The sequence below is a fragment of the Spermophilus citellus genome (assembly GCF_964194105.1).
Source record: "Spermophilus citellus genome assembly, chromosome: 12".
NCBI classification, from domain to species: domain Eukaryota; kingdom Metazoa; phylum Chordata; class Mammalia; order Rodentia; family Sciuridae; genus Spermophilus; species Spermophilus citellus.
In genome coordinates this window covers 10,975,692-10,999,152 of record NC_138198.1, presented here as the reverse complement: position 1 = coordinate 10,999,152, position 23,461 = coordinate 10,975,692, and the positions used below count along the sequence as shown (strand labels likewise).

Here is a 23,461-nt window from a genome sequence, read left to right as displayed (position 1 = left end):
CAAAGTCTAAATAATGAGGAGCTCCAGGAAGATGTGACTATGATGGAATAAAACTCACCCACCAAAGTGGGCTCTGGGGATTTGATTATTTAAAATTACTATATCATTATAAAGTAAATATGCTTTAATATTCAGAATAACAAACTGAAAACAGAATGCTATAAATTCTATGAAGGTTTACATCTAACGTTAAAATACTGAATGTTTCCTATTTTATGTATATCACTATAAAAAAGTAAAAAAAACATATTCCTATGTAAGTAAAGAAAACTGACACATCAAGAAATATGTTTATTTTTTTCATTCGACAAGTACCTACTAAATGCTCACTAAATGAAAATTAACACAGTCGATTTTCAATTTGGGGATGTAGCTCAGTGGTAGAACACCCATCAGTTGAATGCCCAGTACCAAAAAAATAATAAGTTCAATTAAAATAAGCAGAGTTCAACAAAAGGATACTACTTTTTACCTTTAGAATTAGCAACTGAAAAACAATGCAGTGGTCACTCACACACAGGTTGATGGGAATGAAACTAGTATTATTAGTTTTCTGGAGTGTTATTAGGAAAGTATAGCAAAATATTACCCTGCTAATCTCATACTCCCCAGGTGACCTGGCTGTATTTCTTTTCTTTTTTTTTTTTTTTTAATATTTACTTTATAGTTATAGGTATACACAAAACTTTATTTTATTTTATTTTTTTTTATGTGGTACTGAGGATCAAACCCAGTGCCTCACACATGCTAGGCAACTGCTCTTCCTCTGAGCCACAACCCTAGCCCCACCTGGCTGCATTTCTACCCCACCCTAATCTTACCTATCTATGAGGACTGGGTGCCTCTTCAACTGGGCTGGCTGACAACTGGCTGGATCTAACATGGCCACCAGACACCTCAACTACATAGCAGTCCCATCTGCATGCTAAAGGACACATCCTAAATCTCAAAAAAATGAGCAATTAATTAAATTAATTAAATAACTTATAATAAAAGCACATAGTCTCATTTTAGAAGAATATGATTTAAAGACACGGAAGGCTATTTATGTTGTATATAAGACACTATATGTAATATGATTGTAATTTATTCTATACAAACATATACATATATAACCAAAAACTAGAATGCAAGCACAATGTTAACAATTATTTTGTATGATGCTGTTATTTTTCTTCTTTACACATTTTATTAATTCACGAGTTTGAGGCCAGCCTGGGCAACTTAGTGAGTCCCTGTCTCAAAATGAAATCAATAAAGAGTTGGGGTATGCAGCTCAGTGGCAGCATATTTGAATACCGTGTGTGAGGCCCTGGGTTCAGTCCCCAATATATATATTAAAAAAAAAAAACACACACACACACACCTTATAGTATGTTAAACTGGGAAACATACAATCTAGAGGAGTAGCAGAAATCTAATGAAAATTCCAAGAAAAATGTGGAAGTGCTCTAATGGTAGTACATACACAGAACACTGAGAGCCCAAAGAAGGATTTTACTAGCCAGAGACATCTTGAAGGGTCATCACTGCTTATGCACAGATAAAAGGGACATCATCAGACCCCAGGCCCAGGCCACAACATACTTCTTGGCCTGCACGAAGGCTCAGAGTAAAGAAACCTATACCAAACACTGGCTTATCAGAACAGAAATATCCTCCCTGCCCAAAGCAAACCACTACACTCTGCCTGGTTCTACAGGCAAACCAAGCTTCCTTGCAGGAACAGGTCAACTTCACACTCCACAATGCAAAGCTTTATGTTCAGCATAATCTGGTTTTCACATCATAATTTCTTTACTACAACAATTAGTTCAAGCAGGCCTGGTGGCACCCACTTGTAATTCCAGCTTCACAGGAGGCTGAGACAGGAGGATCACAAGTTGGAGATCAGCCTGGTTAACAAAGGGAGACCCTGTCTCAAAATTAAAAAAAAAAAAAAATTTAAAAGCCTGGGGATATAGCTCAAAGGTACACTCATACACTGCTGGTGAGACTGCAAATTGGTGCAGCCAATTTGGAAAGCAGTATGGAGATTCCTTGGAAATCTGGGAATTGAACCATTATTTGACCCAGCTATTCCTCTTCTCGGATTATACCCAAAGGACCTAAAAACATCATACTACAGGGACACAGCCACATCAATGTTTATAGCAGCACAATCACAATAGCTAAACTGTGGAGCCAACCTAGATGTCCTTCAGTGGAGGAATGGATAAAAAAAAAAATGTGGCATTTATACACAATGGAATATTACTCAGCACTAAAAAGAATAAGATCTTGGCATTTGCAGGGAAATGGATGGCATTAGAGAAGATTATGCTAAGTGAAGTTAGCCAATCCCAAAAAAAAAAACAAATGCCAATTGTTTTCTCTGATAAAAGGGGGAGTGACTCAAAGTGGGGTAGGGAGGGAGCATGGGAGAAGATTACCTCTAGATAGGGAAGAGGGGTGGGAGGGAAAGGGAGGGGGAAGGAGAATAGCAAGGATGGTGGAAAGTGATGGTCATCATTATACAAAATACATTTTGAAGATGTGAATTTGGTGTCAACATACCTTATATACAAACAGAGATGTGATAAATTGTGGTATAAAGGTGTATTAAGAATTGTAATGCAAAAAAAAAGAGAGTTCATAGAGTAGGGAAGAAGAGCATGAGAAGATGACTAACATTAAACAGGGATGAGAGGTGGGAGGGAAAGGGAGAGAGAAGGGAAATTGCTTGGAAATGGAAGGAGACCCTCAGGGTTATACAAAACTACATACAAGAGGAAGTGAGGGGAAAGGGAAAAATAATACAAGGGGGAGAAATGAATTACAGTAGAGGGGGTAGAGAGAGAAGAGGGGAGGGGAGGGGAGGGGAGGGGAGGGGAGGGGAGGGGGGATAGTAGAGGATAGGAAAGGCAGCAGAATACAACAGACATGAGTATGTCAATATGTAAATCAGTGGAAGTGTAACTGATGTGATTCTGCAATCTGTAGACGGGGTAAAAATGGGAGTTCATAACCCACTTGAATCAAAGTGTGAAATATGATACATCAAGAACTATGTAATGTTTTGAACAACCAATAAAAAAAAGAGAGTTCATGTATAATGGCATAGTTGGCGTGAACATACTTTAAATACAGAGTTACGAAAAATTGTGCTGTGAATGGACATTATGAATGTAATGCATTCCCCTATTGTCATGTATGTAAGAAATAAATTTTAAAAAAAATAAGAAAGAAAGGAAGGAAGGAAGAAAAAAAGAAAGAAAAATCCAACACATGTCATTCTGCTGGGGGGGCGGGGGGGACACATAAACCCTAGGGAAACACTTGGGTATCTATTTTGAACGAATAAGACTGTCTTACACCAGCACCCTACCAAACTAGTGGTGTCACCACATGGTTCTAGTGGTATTGCTAATCAGGGAGATTATGTTTACTATTATTTCTAGGAGTCCTAAAGCAATAACCTTAACCATCAAATGCAAAATTCTTAATCCTCAATCCACTTTGTTCTCCTAAGTAAGAAAAGTCGTTGGATAAATGGTAGTACTGTAGGAGAAAACAAAGCAAGACAAATTTACCACAAGAAAGAAACCTAACCAACTGCGTGGATCAAACAAAGCAAAAGCCGATGAGATACTTCTGATGCCCAGCACTGCTTGGCTGCTCCTTGGCACCTCACCATGGACGCCAGAAGGAAAGACAGGAGGAGCAGGAGTCTGGAAGGGAGATGAGAGAGCTCTTTCTCTAACAGTAACTAAGATGTAAAAGAATAACGTGAGTCTTATATTTCCAAGCACCTAAGAAAATACCTAAAAGCTAACAGAAGTTGCTAAAATCACAGGAATTTTACATACCCAAACTTATTTATCTATGATAGAAATCTTTTTAAAAGCAATTACACAATTCCCTGCCTTTTTAAAAAAAACAAGCATTCTAAAATTTAGATGATTTGGGGCTGGCCAGAATTAAGAATTACTGTTCGGTTTTGTAATATAATGATGCCTTTAGGGACCATTGGGGTATGCATGGCTCTTTGCTCCAACCCAAATAGTCCCAGGTGACCATATGTTTTTTATGTGACATTATTGGCTTGTGTTTTAATCTAGAACCATGCTAAGAAAATAGAAATTATCCATACTTACTGGAATTTTTAAAAAATTAACTATTCAAAGACAACATGGACATAACATTACAAATCACCTTAAACACTAAGCAATTCACTCCTGGTTCAACTCTATTAATAATACATCGAATATACCAAGGTTATTAGAGGAAGCAAAGAGCTTCCTCAAGAAATTTCTCTGTCTACAGAAATGATAACAGTTATTGTCACAGCAGCTAACACATCCGCAGAGCTGCTTCTGTAAGACCGTCTGGGGCATGGCAGACTCACCTCACCCCACGGCCCTCCTGCAGGAGAACCAAAGCAGAGCTGAAGCACCTTGTCAAAGTCACTCTCCTGGTCAGAGATGGAGCCGCTCCTGACAGGCAGCACAGGCTCCTCCACACCACAATCACTGGGTGTAGGTCACAAATGAAAAAGGAATTTTGAATAAGAAAAGTGATTTCTGTTGTTTAAATCAAAAGCAGAAGTCCTCAGCAGCCTCAACCCCAGCTGTCTGGCTTCTCTGCAGGGACCCAGGGTCCCCAGCATCCGCCCTCCTCCTTTCCTACCAGGCTCCTTTCCTCTGGCAGCCTGAGCACCCACCCCACCCCACCCCACGTCATCACTGTGAGCAGGCCCCTCTGATTCTCTCGGGTCCTTCCAGCTGTCAAAGGCAACATCTCTGTTTACCGCTCCAACTTGTGCGGGGAACCACGGACAATGTCCACGTCTGCCAAAGGGCAAAGGAAGCGAAATGCTTTCCACAGTTAAAGGAATCCCCCAGGGGCCAGGGCAGTGCCTGTGGGGGAGCGCTTGCCTGGAGTGCGAGGCCCTGGGTTCGATCCCCGGGCACCACATAAAAATAAACAAATAAAATAAAGGTACTGTGTCCATCTACAACTAAAAAAATTAAAAAAAAAAAAAAAGAAAAAAGAAAAGAATCCCCTGGTCCAGTCAATGTGAGGATGCTGGACCTGGACACCTCCCTCTGGCTGCCTGACCACAGGCTACGTGATAGGAAATGGGGTAATTTCCAAAACAGAGCCATTCAAATTGCCCTTCAAAGTGCTAACCTAGAAAAATTCCCTTTTTGTCCACAACAAAAAGAAGGCACGTTATAGAGTCTTGGTCTATAATAATATTTCTGCATTTTCTTTGCTGAATAAAAAATGCATTTGTAATCTCCTTGTCATATAAAAATTCAATAAATATGGGGCTGGGGTTGTGGCTCAGCAGTAGAGCACTCACCTAGCAAGTGCAAGGCCCTGGGTTTGATCCTCAGCACCACATAAAAATAAATAAAATAAAGGTACTGTGTCCAACTACAACTAAAAAATAAATATAAAAAAATTCAATAAATATCCAAGATAACAGATTTAGTATGGATTTTTTCTTTCCATTGCTAGGTGGTATTAAAAATAATTTTCTAGGTGATAAGGTTCCCTCATTCTCCCAAGGTCAACTCATAATTAATTTCTCTATTTGGGGGGAGGAGGGATTGAACCTAGGGAAACTCTACCACTGAGCCACATCCCCAGCCCTTTTAATGTTTTTCTTTTGAGATAGGATCTCACTTAGATGCTGAGGCTGTCCTTAATCTTGCCATCCTCCTGCCTCCGCCTCCTGACTAGCTAGAATTACAGGCATGTCCCACCACACCCAGCCCCTGATTTCTCTTAAGAGCTCTGAAACTTTATTTATCAGCAGCACATATTCACATTTCCAATTCCCAGTAAGCTAAACTAGAACAGGGATTTCTAACATAAAAATAAATTGTTTGACATTTAATATTAATGAATGGGATAAAATTTTTGTGTATCTAAAAACATTCTTGCTTTTTCTTAGACAGGTTATTTCATCAAGGAGAATAATTTGTGAAAGCAAGGTTTAATTCATAATTTTGCTGTCCCACATTAATGGTATCTTTTTCATAAGAAATGTTCTGCCTTCACTAAGCCCACATGCAGAAGGACACTGAACTTGCTACGCCTCGTGCGGGAACGATTGGCTCCAGTAGGTCTTAATAGTCCCAGATCAGCGCGAATGCATTGGGTTGGTCCACCCCCATACTTGAAAACCACGGGCAACCTCCAGCCAGCGACTTCATGTGGGCACTCACTGAGATGAACTCCACGGACACAGTGTACTGCCACACAAGTAAAGAGTTTTGTTTGACCGGAATGTTCTTACATGCTGTCACAGCAGGCACGCTGAGCCCCAGCACACAACACATGGACTCATGGTTCCACTCTGGCCTGGCTCTCCCCAACACAGCTCCCCAAGCTCCTCCATCCTTGTTGGCTTGTATTTGCATCCAGTGCTTCCATTTGATTCTCCTGTGCTATTTCAGTCTTTTTCTCCTTTCTAACAATTCTTCTCTTTCTTCACTGTTTTCTGTTCCTCTAAAGACTGTCATTTCAGTGTGTGGTTTCTAATTTGCATAAATAATTCTAGTAAACAGCACTGTCTCCTGCCAATGACAAAATATATAAATTAACCAGCACGGTTTTCACACAGTCCCTGATTGCATATCCAATGGCTGCAGTAAGAATCATATGCAACTGAATCTTGAGGAAATACACGAGCACAGCATAAAGAGAACACACCAAAAGAAAGGCAGTCATCTTTCACACCTGCACTTCAGAGGGGAAAAATCACCTCCTGTACTTATTCATAAATCATTTTTCTCTACAAACATACAAATTTGAGTTATATAATAAATTCTCAATTATTCTTTCAAATTAAAAACATTTTCAATTTTAACCTTACTGTCCCAGGCATGTTTTAGAACAGAGCCCAGGCATGCTGGAGGCTTATTCCCCTGAAGACTGCTCCCAGAAAACTAGTCTTCATGTCATCCAGTGTGGCAGGAAACTCTGAAGAATGTTGGGGGCTGTAGAGCATCAACTAATTCCACTGCCTGAGTGGGCAGGCACATCACTGGGTTCTAGAACAGTAGTAATGTTTTAAAATAGGGGGTTACTAACCAAAAATGTAAAAAGCATGTTAGAACCACCATGGGGGCGGCTTCTTATAGAATCAGGTATCAGGGAGTCACCCTGTAGACAACTCTGGGAGACAATACTTCTGTCTGAGATCATGTATGCTTTATCTTCATCCAAGATTCCAGATTTCTTGTCATTAAGGCTCACTATTGTTCAAGTGTGTGCAGTAATATCTTTCACCCAGTAATATCACTACGGCATTGGGACCAACACAAACATTAACCCACAGGTCTAAGAATTCTCAAGAAGAATGTGTGCCTTATTTTGGATGCATGCAGAAGCAGGCCTTGAGAAAAGGATGTGAGTGGAAGGCCTCTGTTTGGGTGGCCATGGGAATTCTGTTAAGGAAGTGGAAACACAATTCAGGGGAAAGAAAGGAGCCAAAAAAGGGAAGCTTTGCTAAGCCCAGTACCAGAGTGGGGTAACCAAGGCTCAGTCTAGAAGCCTCTGGGAAATGATAAAAACAAGACACTCAGAAACAAATCAATAGCAACACTGCAGAAGCTCAAAGCAAAGGGGAAACCCTAAGCACAGCAGAGACAGAAAGACAGCACTTTCAAAGTGACACTGCCCTGAATGGGAGCTTACTTCTGACACCACACAGGGAAGAGAGTGAGCATTCTAACCCCCAGTCCTGTACCCAGCAAGAGCATCAGGATGAGACTGTATTAGAAACAGCATTTGGCAAATCCAAGTGGGAGAGCTCATCACCAAAGAACCGCTCAGAACTGTCCTTCAGGGGGAAGGAAATCTACCCTGGAGGAAGGCGGAAGACGAGGAAGTTCTGAAAAAGCAAAGGGAAACTGCAGATGCAGCAAGTCGCAGCAAGTCACAGCCAGCGGCAGCTCACAAGCTAGAAAGCAGGTGAATTCTTTCCAAGTCCTTGGATTGTCTGTGAGGAGAGGAAAGGTACTTTTAGACTTTACAAATTAAATGCACATGTTGCAATTTCTAGTATAGCCATTGAAAAACAGATACAGAGTATATAATGTTGAAAGCTACTGAATGATTTTTTAAAATTATTAGTCAAAAACAAGATAACAAAAAACTGGAACACAGAACAGGTAGAACTCAAAGAAGGAAGGAAATAAAAGGTAGATTTAAATCCAAATACATCACAAGTCACAATTAACGTGAACATACTACATGGCATACCATTAGAAAGATGATCAGATCAGATTTCTAAAATCCAAACATAAAATGTGTACCAGAGGTACAACTAAAACTGAAGGAGAAAGAAAGGTTGATTATAGGAACTATGTTAGGATAGCTATTTCTATTAAGCAAAGCAGACTTTATAGGAAAAATCATTACTAAACAGATTATAGAAATAATTCATAATTATAGAAATCAATACACCAAGAAAATGTAGTAATTTTAAACTTGTAAACACCAAATAATATAGTATTAAGCTACATAAAACAAAAGTTGACAAACTCCAAAGAAGAAAGAGAGTAGTTTTACAATAAAAACAAGTGAGATACAATTTAAGCACTGACGTCTGTAACTGTGTGCTTTTTAAAAGGATTAAAAATTCATGAACTCTAACCTTACATCACATAGAATATTAACTAAAAGTGGATCAAAGACCTTAATATAAGAGGTAAAACCACAAAACTCCTAAATGAAAAGAGGGGGGAAACCTTGGGAGATTAGATTCGGAAATGATTTCTTGGATATGAACCGAAAGTATAGGTAACAAAAGAAAAGAAGTAAATTAAACTTTATAAAATATTACATATTTGTGTGTGTATTTGTGTTTGGGTGTATGTATAAACTAAATCTATCAAGATAGTGAAAGCAGGGCTGGGCCTGGGGTTCAGCAGTAGAGCGCTCGCCTTACATGTGTAAGGCACTGGGTTCAATCCTCAGCACCACATAAAAAATAAACAAAATAAAGGTATTGTGTCCATTTACAACTAAAAAAATTTTTAAAAGATAGTGAAAGCACAACTCAAGATGGAGAAAAATTTTAGAAACCATACATCTGACAAACAGTTACTATACAGAACATGTAAAGAAGTCCTACTCAATAAAAACCAACAGCCCAATTTAAATGTGGGCCAAGGACATGAACTGTTACACCAAGTGGATCATTAGAACCTTTGCTGTTGGGGAGGTAAAGTGGGGTGGCCACAGTAGAAACAGCGAGGCAGTTTCTCAAAAAAACTAACACTAGAACTCCACGAATCCAGGAATTCTACTTCAGGGTAGATGTCCAAAAAAGGTGAAGGCAGGAACTGGAGAACTGGAATGGGTACTCTCATATTCACACCACCATTAGTCACACACAATAAGCCAAAAGGTAGAAACAACCCAAGTGACCTTCAGTGGGTGAGCGGATATACACAGCATGGAGTACGCATACAATGAGATTATTCATCCTTTACGATGAGGGAAATTCTGACACCGCCACAACACGCTGGACCTTAAGGATATTATGCTAAGTGAAATAAGACATACACAAAGAACAAACCTTGCACAATTCCACTTATCTGAAGCAAAAAGTAGGATGATGGCCGTCAAGGGCTGCGAGGAAAGGGTTAGGAAGCGATTTAATGAGCATGGACTTTCAGTGGGAGAGATGGAAAGGCTTCAGAGCTGGTTGGTGGGGATGGCTGCACACAGTGTGAGTGTACTTAATGCTGCTAAAGCGTACACTAAAAAAGTGGTTGAAACAATAAGTCTCATGCATGCATATTTTATCACAAAAAATACTTGAAATGAGTTAGGTATTCATCTCAAGAAGTCAGGAAAAAGAATACAAAAAGAAGGACTAAATTACACTAAAGAAACTGTATGAGAAGAGTTTAAAATCCTGTTGAGAATTTTTACATTATAAATAAAAGCAACTTCTAAATATGGAAGACCTTATGTAATAATGATATTTCTGAAACCTTCTTCAATACCACGAAAGTACATTATGGTGCAGAATTTAGTGAAAATATTTAAGTGACTTTCAGACCTTAGTTGTATCACTGTCCAAAATCACCCCTGAAACTAGTGATATGATGGAAAATAGGAGTGAGTGTCGGCACATTGTGGAGAAACCAGAATGCAAACTAGTACTTAAAAATCCATAGAGACAGAGCAGATCAGTGAGTGTCAGGGGCCTGGAGAGGGGAAGGGCAACAAGGAACGGAGAGTGGCTGCTTAAAGAGGCCAGGGTTTCTTTGGGGAGTGATGCAAATGCTCTGGAATCAGCGATGATGTTTGACCACTGTGTAAATGCACTAAATGCCCTGAATTGTATGGTGACCCTTAAGTGAATTTAATCTCAATGTTAAAAGCCTAGTCAGAAGACCATGCCATCGTCAACTTCATAGCATATTACAGTACGACTGACAACGTAAGAACGCATCGTCTACTTACTGAACTCCAACGCATCAAAGTGATATTCAAAGACTGATGTCGTGTTTCACATAAGTCCCACCCAAGATGAAATGTACCAGAGAGCAGATTACAGACTTTCAGCAAGGTCCTTCTGACCTCATGGTGGCCATCACCAATAATACGAGGGAACAAAACAAGTGGTAGGAAAAGGCACCATAAGGCCTGAGCCCAGCTTCCAAGTCTGACAGAATCCCTTAGAACTCTGTCTAGGAGGCCTGTTTTCATTTTGTCTCACCCAAAACTCTGAAGGTTCCAATATGGCTGAATCATTTAGGGGCAGCTGAAAGCGGAGAGCAGGGAATGGGGCTTACAATAGCTGGCCATGGACCCTGCTAACCAGCTCGTGGGTTCTACCAGAGGCATGCCCAGGGACCACACATCCAAACAGTCCAAGTGTGCCCTCTGGGATCAGTGGCCCCCACAGAACACGTGATCACCACAGTCAGCACACAGATCCCAGAAGCAAGTGCAACTCACAACACCTGGCTTAACTCTTCTAGACTCGGAGAAGACACAGAACCTTGCACACTTCAGGAACTGCCTGAGCCAAATAAATGGGAGGCTTGCAGCATTTGGCCTGGTTTTGCACAATTGAGAGAAGGTGCACAATCCTATAAGACATGCTCCCAAGAGTGAACAAGAGAAATGAAGTCAGTGCCTCCCTGGGAAAGGTCAGAGAATGAAGCCTGCTGACTGGTGGGGAAAGTCTTTCTCTCCCAAAGCCAGTGAGTAAAAGCTAGAGGTGGTGACTGCTTCTTCAAATGCAGAAGCAGCAATATGAGGTTACATGAAGTTTACATCATGCCACATGAAGAATCAAGGAAAAACACACCACCAAGGAACAAAATAAAAAGTCCAGTGATCAAAACCAAAAGAAATATAGACTTACAATTTATAATTCTTGATAAAGAATTCAAAATAATCAACTTAAATATGCTTAGTGAGCTCCACAGAAACACAGATAGACAACTATATGAAATCAGGAAAATAATACATGAACAAAATAAGAAAGTCAACAAGGAGATAGAATCATAAGAAAGGACCAAATGAATTCTGGAACTGAAGGGTACAAGGTCTGAACTGAAAAATCCAATAGAGAACTTCAAGAGCTAACTTCATCAAGCAAAGAATCAGTTAACTCAAAGGCGATTATTTCAAATCATATGAAAGAGGAACCATAAGAAAAAGGTATAAAAAGGTAAAGAACATCTCCAGGACTTAAAGCATACTATCAACCAAAACTATATACACATTAGGAAAGTCCTAGATATTGAAGAAAATGAAAACAGATCAGAAAGTTTATTTATAGAAATGACAGAACACTTCTCTAAATTTGAGGGAAATAAACAATCAGATCCACAAAGCCCAAATAACACCAAATGTTTTCACCAAGATACATTCAAAGACAATTATAATCAAATTGTCAAAAGCAAAAACAGAATTCTGAAAGTAACACATAAGACTCATTAGATACAAGGGAATGCCCATGAGAGTCCTATATTTTCCCAGCAGAGACCTTGCAAGTCAGGAACATGGAAAGTTATATTCCATGTGCTTAACAAAAAACAAAAAGCCTACCAATTAAGGATAGCACACCTAGTAAAGCTGTCCTTCAAAAATGAAGGAAAGGGGCAGGGGATGTAGCTCAGTTGGTATAGTGCTTGCCTCGCATGTACGAGGCTCTGGGTTCAAACTCCAGCACCACAAAAAAAAAAAAAAAAAAAAGAAAGAAAGAAAAGGAAAGGTAAAGACTTTTCCAGACAAAACAAAGCTCGGGGAGTTCCCTAAAAGATCTGCTTTCAAGAAATATTCAAGGAAGTTTTTAAAGTTTAAAGGAAAAAAAATGCTCACTAGCAAGATGTAAATATATAAAAGTATAAAACTCACTGGGGTAAAGGTAAGATATAGTTAAATTCAGAATAATAATGTAATAGTGATGTGTAAAGCACTTTTACTCTAGTATAAAATTGAAAACCAAAGGTATTATGATAACCGTAGCTATAATAATTTGTTGATGCACACATAATATAAAAATAAGCAAATTATAACATCAATAACAAAAAATTGTGGGGGAGTAACAAGTAGAGTTTTTATGCAATTAATGTTGTTATCACCTTAAAATAGACAATTATGCTTTATTTATCCTCATGGGATTTCCAAAGAAAAAAACCTATAGTAGATATACAAAAGATAGAAAGGAATCAAAGCATACCACTACACAAATAAATCATCAAATCATAAAGAAAGACAGCAAGAAGGAACAAAAGATACATAAAACTGTCAACAAACACACTAGAAGTAGTAAGTCCTTATCTATTAATAATTATTTTAAATGTAAATAGATTTGTTATGGGCCAAGCTATATGGGCAATGACCAAACAGACTCCATTTAACCCTGAGACTCCAGATCATGTAAGAAATGTTTCTCTAATGGGAAAGCCCCGCCTCTGTACCCATTAATAGCAAAATAGTTACCTAGCATAACATACTTGGCAGCACAAAATAGCAATTCTTAGACAATGTAAAATTGTTCTCATTGGTTTCCATTTTTCTTAGGCAATGTACCTTGTCAGAGATCAACTGTCTAGACATTAAACCATTCTCTAATGTATACTGAACTAGAGTCATTTTGACCCCCTTCCCTTCTGCTTGCTTGATACTATGCCAACGTGGAAAGTTCTATGGGAAATACCAGTGTACCCACTGCATTGTCTCACTAACTGCCCAATTCAGCTTCTGTACCTGCTTGCTTACAGCTATACTAACCTGGATGTGGTTTTTGCCTTTAAATATCCTAAAGTGCTCAGGCTTGGGGCTGAGTTATGGGTCCTGTGGGAAACAGTCATAAAGGGGCTGGCTAAATAAAGACTCTTCAATTTGAACAAGACTGGGACTTTGTATGTTTTCTGAGTGACCTGACCCACAGCAGATTAAATTCTCGAATCAAAATATAGAGTAACTGGATGGATTAAAAAAATAAAAGCATATGCCCCCTACAAGACTCACTTTAATTTTTTGGACACACATAAGGTAAAAATGAACAGATAGAAAAGTTATACCCATGCAAACAGTCACCAAAAGAGAAAAGGAATACCTATACTATGAGAGTCAAAACTGACCTTAAGCCAGAGACCATCACAAGAGAAAAAGAAGGTCCTTATATGATGATAAATGAGTAAATTCATAAGAAGGATCCAACACTGGACCATCTAAGCAAGTCAAACAAATATTGACAGAACTGTAGGACAGACAGTACAATAATAACTGGGACTTTAATATTCTACTTCCAACTCAAAACCATTCAGACAGAAATCAATAAGGAAAACACCAACTTGAACAAAACTATAAACCAACGGACCTAACAGACACATACAAAGCATAAAATAGACATTCTCCTCAATGGAAGAATCTGCAGAATAGATCATAAATTGCTCCACAAAACATGTCTTAGCAAACTTAAGAAGACTGAAATCACATCAAGTACCTCTTTTGACCACACTGGTGTGAAACCAGAAACCAATAACAAGAATAAAATTAGAAAGTTCTGAAATATGTGGAAATTGAGAAAGAATATGTCAAAAGGGAATTTGGTTTTTTTGTACCAGGGATTGAATTCAGGGGCATTAGACCACTGAGCCATTTTACTTAGAGACAGGGTCTCACTGAGTTGCGTAGTGCCTCACAGTTGCTGAGGCTGGCTTTGAAATTACAAACCTCCTGCCTCAGCTTCCCAAACCACTGGGATTAAGGCGTGTGCCACCACACCCAGCTCAAAAGAAAAATTTTAAAATATCTTTTGACAAACAGAAATGGAAATATACCAAAATTTATGGGATGCAGCAAAAGCAGTTCTAGGAGGGAAATTTTACAATAATACAGGCCTGCATTAAGAAACATGAAAGAGCTCAAATAAACAACACTTCACCCTTCAAGGAACTAGAAAAAGAATAACAAAGCCCAAGATCAGAGCATAAATAAAGGAAATACAGACTAAAAAAACAATGCAAAAGGTCAATAAAACTGAATTGGCTTTTTGAAAATATAAACAAAATTGACAAACCTTTAGCTAAATTAAGAAAAATACAGATGACTCAAATAAAATTGTAAATGAAAGGAACTATTACAACTGATACCACAGAACTACAAAGGACCAAAAGAAACTATCATGAGAAATCATACATGAACAAATTAGATAACCTAGAAGAAATGGATAAATTCCTAGAAACAAACAATCTATAAGAAGGAATCTTAACCAGGCACAGTGGTGCATGCCTGCAATCCCAGCAACTCAGGAGGCTGTGGCAGGAGGATTGCAAATTCAAGGCCAGTCTAGGCAACTTAGCAAGGACTTGATCAACTTAGTGAGATGTATCTCAAAATAAAAACAAAAATCTGAAAGGAACTGGGGGTGTAACTCAGGGGCAAAGCACCTCTAGGTTCAATGCCTAGTACCAAAAAAAGGGAAAAAAGAATCCTAAAAAACAAACAAACAAAAAAAACAGAATATCTAAAGAAACCAACAAGTAAGGAGATTGAAAGAGTAATCAAAAACATCCCAATAAAGAAAAGCTCAGGGCCAGAGGCTCCACTGGAGAATTCTACCAAACATTTAAAGAATAAACACCAATTCTCCTCAGTCTTTCAAAACGTTGAAGAAGGGGGAACACTTCCAAACATATTTTAGAACAGCATTAACTTAACACCAAAGACAGAAGAACACTTTAAGAAAATCATACATCAATAACCAGGATGAACTTAGATACAAAAATCCTCAAAAAAATGCTCGTAGACAGATTTCAACACCCCCTGATGCAGTGGGATTCACCCTGTGATGCAAGGATGGTCAGATACATGCAATCTACAAATGTGATCCACCACATTAACAGAATGAAAGACAAGGACCATATGATGATCTCAGTGGATGCAGCAAATTCAACTTAATAAAATTCAACATCCATCCAGAATAAAAACTCTCCACAAATCAGAAACAGAAGGAATTTACCTCAACACAACAAAGGCTGTATATGACAAGGCCACAGCGGCCAACACACCCCACAGGGACAGGCGGAAAGCTTTTCCTCCACCTGGTACAAGACAAGGCTGCCCACTCGTGCTTATGTCCACCTCTGTCCAACACAGTACTAGAAATCCTGGACAAGGAAAACTGGACGAGAGACAGAAATAAAAGGCATACTGTCTCTGTATTCAGATGACATAATTTTATATATAGAAAACTCTAAACTCCACCAAAAAAGAAATAATTTTAGAACTGATAAATGTTACGGGATACAAGATCAACATACAAAAATCAGTAGTGTTTCTACAAGCTAACAAAGATCTATTTGAGAGAGAAGTTTTTAAAAATCTCATTTATAATGGCTACAAAAATTACTTCAAAATAAATTCAAGGAGGTAAACAATCCTAACTGAAAACTATAAAATCTCAATGACAGAAACTAAAGAAGACACAAATAAATGAAAAATGTGTATTCCAATTAGAAGAATTAATACTGTTAAAATGTCCATAATACCCAGAGATCTATAGATTCAATGCAATCCCTTATAAAAATTCCATTGACATTTTGCATAAAAATTTAAAAAAAATAAATGACCCAAAAATATTAAACCACAAAAATACCCCAAATAACCAAAGCAATATTAAGGGGGGGAAAAAGCTACAGATACCAAACTACCTAATTTCAAAACATAGTAATCAAAAGGGTATGGTACTAGCATATAAACAAACACATAGACCAGAGCCCAGAAATAACCTTATGCACATTTGGTCAACCAATCTTCAACTGGGTTGTCACAAACACACAATGGGGAAAGAACAGTTCCTTCAATGATGCTGGGAAAACTGGATATCCAAATGCAAAAGAATAAACTGGACTCTTATCTTTCACCAACTCAAAAAGCAACTCAAAATGCATTAAAGATTTAAATGTAGAACTGAAATAATAAAAATCCCAGAAGAAAACATAGGCAAAGGCTTCTTTTTGATATTGGTCTGAGCAATGACTTGTTTTGGATATGACTCCAAAAGGACATACACACAGGTTTATACCAAACTACAAAGGCTTCTGCACAGCAAAGGAACAATCAACAAAATAAAAAGGCACCTACTGAATGGGAGAAAATACGTGGAAACTTTATATGCCCTAAGGAGTTAATTCTCAAAGTATACAAAGAACTTATACAACCCAGTAATAAAACAAAGAATTTTATCTTTAAAATGGGCTAAGGACCTACACTGACATTTCTCCCAAGAAGACAAAGGGCCAAGAGATATTTGAAAAGACACCAGACATCAATAGTTGGCAAAGAAATGCAAATCAAAACCACAATGAGAACCTTGACCTAGTAGGACAGCAACTATCAGAAAGTCAAAGGATGAGTTTGGGTGAGGAGAAAAGGGAACCCCAGTTCACTGCTGGTGAAAATGTAATGCAGCCATCATGGAAGTATGGAGGTTCCTCAAAAAATTAAAAACAGAACTACCATATGATCCAGCAAGCCCATTTTGTTGTATATATCCAAAGAATTAAAATCAGGACCTTGAAGAGATATCGACATCTCCATGTTCATCGCAGCATCATTCACAATAGACAAGAAAGACATGGAAGGAAACTTGGTAACCTTCAACCGATGCATGGATATATACGTGGTGTGTGTGTTTGTGTGTATCTCACATTTTATCTGTTTTCCAGCTTATGGATATATATGTACACATACACATACACACACAATAGAATATTGTTCAGCCTTTAAAAAGAAAGGAAACCCTGCCATGTTCAATAAAATGGACAGGCCATGAGGATCCTATGCTAACTAAACAAGCCAAATGCAGAAAGACAAACACTAAATAGTGCTTTTATGTGGAATCTAAAATAGTCTAACTTAAAGAAGTAAAGAGTAGAAAGGTGGCTGCAGGAACTGGGGGAAATGCAAAATGGAGAGGTGGTGGTAAAATGGTACAAAGTTTCAGTTCTGAGAAAAAAATAAGACTTCAGTTAACAAAAATACATCTAATGTGATAGTGTATATTTATACTCTGTGTAAGAGACCTGTATATTCTTAGTTGTCCTCCTTATATCAAAGAACACATTTGGCATTTGTTTTTTAGGGATTGGTTGGCTTCACTTAGCATTATCTGCTCTAATGCCATCCATTTCCCTGCAAATGCCATGATTTTGTCATTTTTTAGTGCTGAGTAATACTCCATTGTGTATAAATGCCACTTTTTTTTATCCATTCATCTATTGAAGGGCATCTAGGTTAGTTCCACAGTATAGCTATTGTGAATTGTGCTGCTATGAACATCGATGTAGCAGTATCCCTATAATACGCTCTTTTGAGGTCTTTAGGGAATAGTCCAAGAAGGGGAATAGCTGGGTCAAATGGTAGTTCCATTCCCAGCTTTCCCAGGAATCTCCATACTGCTTTCCTAAGAACAGAGCAGGGAGGAAGAGCATGAGAAGAAGATCACCATTAAACAGGGATGAGGGGGGGGGAGGGAAAGGGAGAGAGAAGGGAAATTGCATGGTAATGGAAGGAGACCCTCATTGTTATAAAAAATTACATATAAGAGGAAGTGAGGGGAAAGGGGAAAAAAAACAAGAGAGAGAAATGAATTACAGTAGATAGGGTAGAGAGAGGGGAAGGGAAGGGAGGGGAGATAGTAGAGGATAGGAAGGGCAGCAGAATACAACATACACTAGTATGGCAGTATGTAAAAAAGTGGATGTGTAACCGATGTGATTCTGCAATCTGTATATGGGGTAAAAATGGGAGTTCATAATCCGCTTGAATCAAATGTATGAAATATGATATGTCAAGAGCTTTGTAATGTTTTGAACAACCAATAAAAAAATAAATAATAATAATAAATACTTCAGCATATTTTAAAAGTAAAAAAAAAAAAAAAGAGAGAGAGAGAGACCTGTATAAGTCAGCCTTTCACTACTGCAGCAAAGTTACTGAGACAAGGCACTAATGAAAAAAGGGGTTTTGTTTAGCTCACCATTTTGGTGGCTCAAAGACCCAATGGCTGTGGTCTGGGCAAATGAGGACTGCCCCTTGAATGCCTCACCCGGCCAAGCCCAGCGGTGGAAGGAAAAGGTGCAAGGAAGAAAAGGAGGGTGGGCCCAATTCACCTTTTAACCTGTTCCCAGGAGCACTAGCTTCCAAGAGTACCCCCCCCCCCAAGGAAACAGGGACCCCCCTAGATCCTGCCCCGCAAGGGTTCCACAACACAGGCTAACATCACCACCCTGAGGACCAGGCCTTTAATCATAGTGAACCCTGGAGGACCACACCCAAAGGGGGGATCTTTGTGTTTTTATCACACACAAACAATAACAACAACAAAGAGGACAGAAGGGCACTTTGGGGTTGATGGACATGGGTATGGCCCTGAGGGTGGTGCTGGTGCCACAGGTATACACTGATCCCCAGATTCATCAAATGCACACACTAAATATGTACATCACTTGGAAAACAGGGAAGAGGCAGAACCACATCTTTGGGACGACAAGGCAGCCTTTCATAAGGTAAGTAAAGATACTCACTAGACTTAAAAATGATTGTAATTTTTTATTGCTCTCCATGTAGCTTTGTTTGCCTTTTTTTTTTTTTTTTTTTTTTTTTTTGCTTAAGCAAGAATAATTCATTATTTGGATTCTGCAACAGGGCAAAGCATAAATTAGGAAATTACATATCTTTTGTAGCTTACAATATTTCAAGCATAGGAATTTGGAATGTGAAGATAGGAAGTGGAGAAAATGGAAGTAGGATGTGTCAAGTTAGCCCAAGGAGCAATGAGCACAGCCACCCTGTGAGCACGGTAGTGCCCTGGCACAAGACTGGGTGGGCTTTGCAGCTGGAGAAAACACCAAAACAAAACCATGCAACGGAACACTGGCACTCACACTCTAGCTCCTCACCACTGGACCGGGGCAGGCAGGTCTTGTCCCCAGGACACCTTATGACATGTTGTATCTAAAATATCTCAAAACCTTAATGAGAATCAAAGGCACATAACGAGAAGTGGATTAATGTCTCAAGACTCCAGTCAGTCCTCTCAAAAAAAAAAAAAAAAACTCTAAATCTCTTTCATTTCAAATGGTGACAGTAGTCATTGTCACTGAACTTAAAATACAGACTGCAACTGCAAAGCAAGAAGTGTCATGGAGCATGGGTGACGAGGAAGAACACAGAGGCCAGACTTGGGGTGTCAAGGAAGGTCTACAGAAAAGCCCCAGACCAAGACTGACCACCTGTGGAGGCTCACAGGGTGGGCAGAGGAGCCCCAGGAAGGAGCCTGGGGCAGGAAGGCCCAAGGGCATTCAGAGTGCAGGTCACAAGGACCTAAGGCAACTGCTCCAGAATCCTGCTGAGATTCTCTTCTCAAAAAAAGATGAGCGTTTCAGCACATCCAAGCCCAGCTGAAGGCTGCTCCCCTGGAGCTCCTGTATTTGGATCTCTACATCTTTATCCCTCTACTGGAGCCAGACCACCGACATCCCCGCCCCCACCCCCACCCCCACCCCTAGGACTTCAGAAGTCCTGCTCTCTTAAGGAGAGGCACATGCCCACGTCCTTCAGACCATTTCTGGGGCCATATCAGGGCAATTTCCTCAGGGCACAGATGCTGACTCTTAGCACCTCTTCTGATGAGCAATGACATCTAATGTCCTCGACTGCTGAAGTCAGGTGGGATAGACTGGCTTACTCTAGTTTGTAAAAACATTAAAGCAGCATCAAGCATAACTATTAGACAGATCTCTCAAAGGAATTTTCCAACCATTGCATTTCCCCCCCCACACACACACACACAACTCTCTCACTCACACACACTCTCTCTCTCTTTCTCCCCCCCCCCCATCTGTATGATGTACTTTTTTGAAAAGGGGTCTAGAGAAGTGAGGTTTATTGTGGACAATAGGTCTCAGAATTTCTTGTTTCTCACAAGGACAGAAAGCATCTTTTAATACAGAAAGTGCCAGGGGGACTTCAGGATACCACCCTGCTCAGGCAAGTAGGAGATGGATTTAAAAGGCCATCCTAAGAGTAGGTAAGGACTTTGGACATTGCTCTAAGAACAAGGATTTTTAGCATGAAAGTAATGCAAATGGATTTTTATTTTTCAGAAATATCATGCACACCGAGGCACAGTGTTGTACACCTGTAATCCAGCGGCTCAGGAGGCTGAGGCAGGAGGAACTCAAGTTCTAAGGCAGCCTCAGCAACTTAGCAAGGTGCTAAACAACTCAGTGAGACCTTGTCTCCAAATAAAATACAGAATAGGGCTGGGGATGTGGCTTAGTGGCTGAGTGCCCCTGAGCTCAATCCCCAGTACACCATTCCCCCGCCCCCCCCCCCCCGCGCCAAAAAAAAATATCATGAAGAAGCAGTGCTGGAAAAGGTTTGGGAGTGACAGGAAGGCCCACCATGTAAGATGGAAGACCACCTCACAGGGGTGAAGGCCTCATCCCACGGAATGAGACGACATACGTGCAAATATGCCTCAGCTTGTGACGGCTTCATTCAGGATTTTTCCATCTTACCGTGGCGCAGGAGTGAAGCGCATTCTGTAGAAGCTGTACTGTCCCAGGCTGGAGATATATGGTACACTGCCCTCAAGAGGCCAGGCAGGCAGGGCCACGGCTGCCATCAGGCTTGCCACCAGGGCCAACGGCCGTGCTCCAGGGCAGGCAGCTCTGCCGCACTGCGATACCTGGCTAGGACCGCTGCACTAATGCACTCTCAACGTGCAGTAGGCTTACATGGGTCTAATCCCTGTAAATCAAAGAGCATCTGTACCTAGATGTGAGTGATGTTTACGAGGTGGAATGCACAGTATTTGGTGTACAGACTGAACATGGTAAAAAAAAAAAAAAAAAAAAACAAGTAGGGAGGAGTGAAAGATGAAGCTCAGGTTTCTGCCAAGGGAATTGTATGCATAGCACCATCAGGGACTGAAAAAGGACACAGGAGTAGGAACACTGTTCAGAAGGATGACAGAGCCCCAGTGAAGAGCCCCAATAAGCAGTGGGTTGGACTCATACAAAGCTCAGGAAACAGACCCTGAGTGAAGACAAACATGGAAACCACCAACAGAGAAAAGGTAGGGAAAGACACTGAAAAGGGAAAGATGGCCCAGAGTGGATGAGGAAAAGGGTCAGGCCAGGCCAAGGCCAAGGCCAAGGCCAAGGGGGATGTGAGAGGCACAGAGGAAGTGGCTGACCTGTGGACACTTGGGGGAACCGAGGAGGGCAGGTGGCTACTCATGACTACAGTGAAGTTAAGGTAGCCACGTCCCACGGCAGGAGAGCTAGCAAGACCAGCAGACCTGAGGTGGGGACGAGGGGAACGCCCGCCATCCTGCCCTTGGCAGTGGCTTCCAGGGTCAGCCTGCCGCCTCCACAAAGCCAGCCACCATCCAAAATAAATAAAACCCAGTAAAAACGGACTGGCAAAACCACTGTTGCTCTAGTTTTCCTTTATTTAGTAGATTCAAAGCAGATACCAACTGGGCAGCCAAGAAAGTACAGTAGTGAAATACAAGGCTCACTCTCGCACCACTAACACCATCAAAAACCCGTATCAGGACAGCAAGACACACGCTAACATCAGATGTAGTTTCACATGCTATAAAGAACAATAATTACGCTATTTGGTTCCAAGTTTTAAAAATACTATGGTATATGTGGTTTTGAGCAAGATCCTAAATTGCCATCCTGTTCTGAAAATAGTTTTTTTTTATTCAAGTGTTGACAGGCAAAAAATACAGTTTTAGTCTGACTTTACAGGCACACACCAATTATCCTGTTTTTAACTTTATTTGAACCGTAAGAGTATTCTTGCAAAGCAACAAAAATGTGCAGAACTGAGGTCAATTAATAAGTAGTTTCCAAAAATCTACAGAACTTCTAACTGGGCAATAACAAAATCCCTATAATTTGTGATGAACAATAACAAAACTGAAGATTTTTTTTTCCAGTTTCAACTAGGATTTCCCTAAAGATGAAGAGATTCTAGTGGTTCATCTGTATCACTGGACAATGCTTCTTTAACAGTGAGTCTGTTGCTCTATGTATCAAAAACATCCACACTCAAACCACATTTTAGCAAAAAGCTAATTTCAAAACTGAAATTGCTGTCCATTTCTAATTGCCTCCTGGGAACATAACCTAGCCTAGAGTAGGTTCTATGCTTTAGTCAATAGCTAGCATTTCTCCAAATAAAAATTACTAACAGTAACACAAGAATAGTGCACTTCAGAGCTGGGGTTGTAGCTTGTCTAGAAAGTGTAAGGCACTGGCTTCGACCCTCAGCACCACATAAAAATAAATAAATAAAATGAAGGCACTGTGTCCATCTACAACTAAAAATATTTTTTAAAAAACAGTGCATTTCTTTATATTCAAAACTCATCTGATGCCTGTCCACTGTCATCTGTCATCAGCTCACATATTTGTGCCGGAACACACTGCCTCACCATGGGATTGGTTTAGTCATCTCCCAGCACACACAGCCCGATACTGGTAACCAGCCAACTCTATAGAGTCCAAGCACAAGGATTGAAAAGGGAATTAGGTTCCTTAATATCTTGTGTCATGGGAAATAACCAGCAAGTGGCATATTACCCCACCACCCTCACTCGTCCCCCATCCCCATCCACTGAAGAAGTAGACCATTAGATCCAAGTGGGAGGAAAATCTGATGAAGATAAGGCTGATTAAGATGGAAAAATTCTGAGGGAGGAGAAAATAAGAAAGAATGATCAAAGTAAAATGACTAACAAGAGAATCTTCAGCCAAAAATAATAAGGAGGAATGAAATATATAATAATAAAGGAATAATGTCAGATGATAACCAAGAAGAGAGTCTGTGGGAAATAAATTTAATCTCTTCACATTGATCCCTAACCAGAGTTTCCAGAACGATGGACAATCCAGGG

General features: G+C 39.8%; 1 protein-coding gene across 5 annotated transcripts in view; it reads right to left on the bottom strand.

Annotated features, from left to right (window-relative positions):
* Nucleotides 1-23,461, bottom strand: part of FANCC (FA complementation group C) — a 192,608-nt gene that overhangs the window by 151,381 nt on the left and 17,766 nt on the right. The window contains exon 1 of one of the 5 annotated variants that reach the window (XM_081262800.1): nt 4,388-4,487. The exons of the other annotated variants lie outside the window; for them this stretch is intronic. The gene's annotated coding sequence lies outside the window, so the exon portion shown is untranslated. Of the gene's footprint in view, nt 1-4,387; nt 4,488-23,461 lie in introns of those variants that run through there. 5 annotated transcript variants of the gene reach the window in all.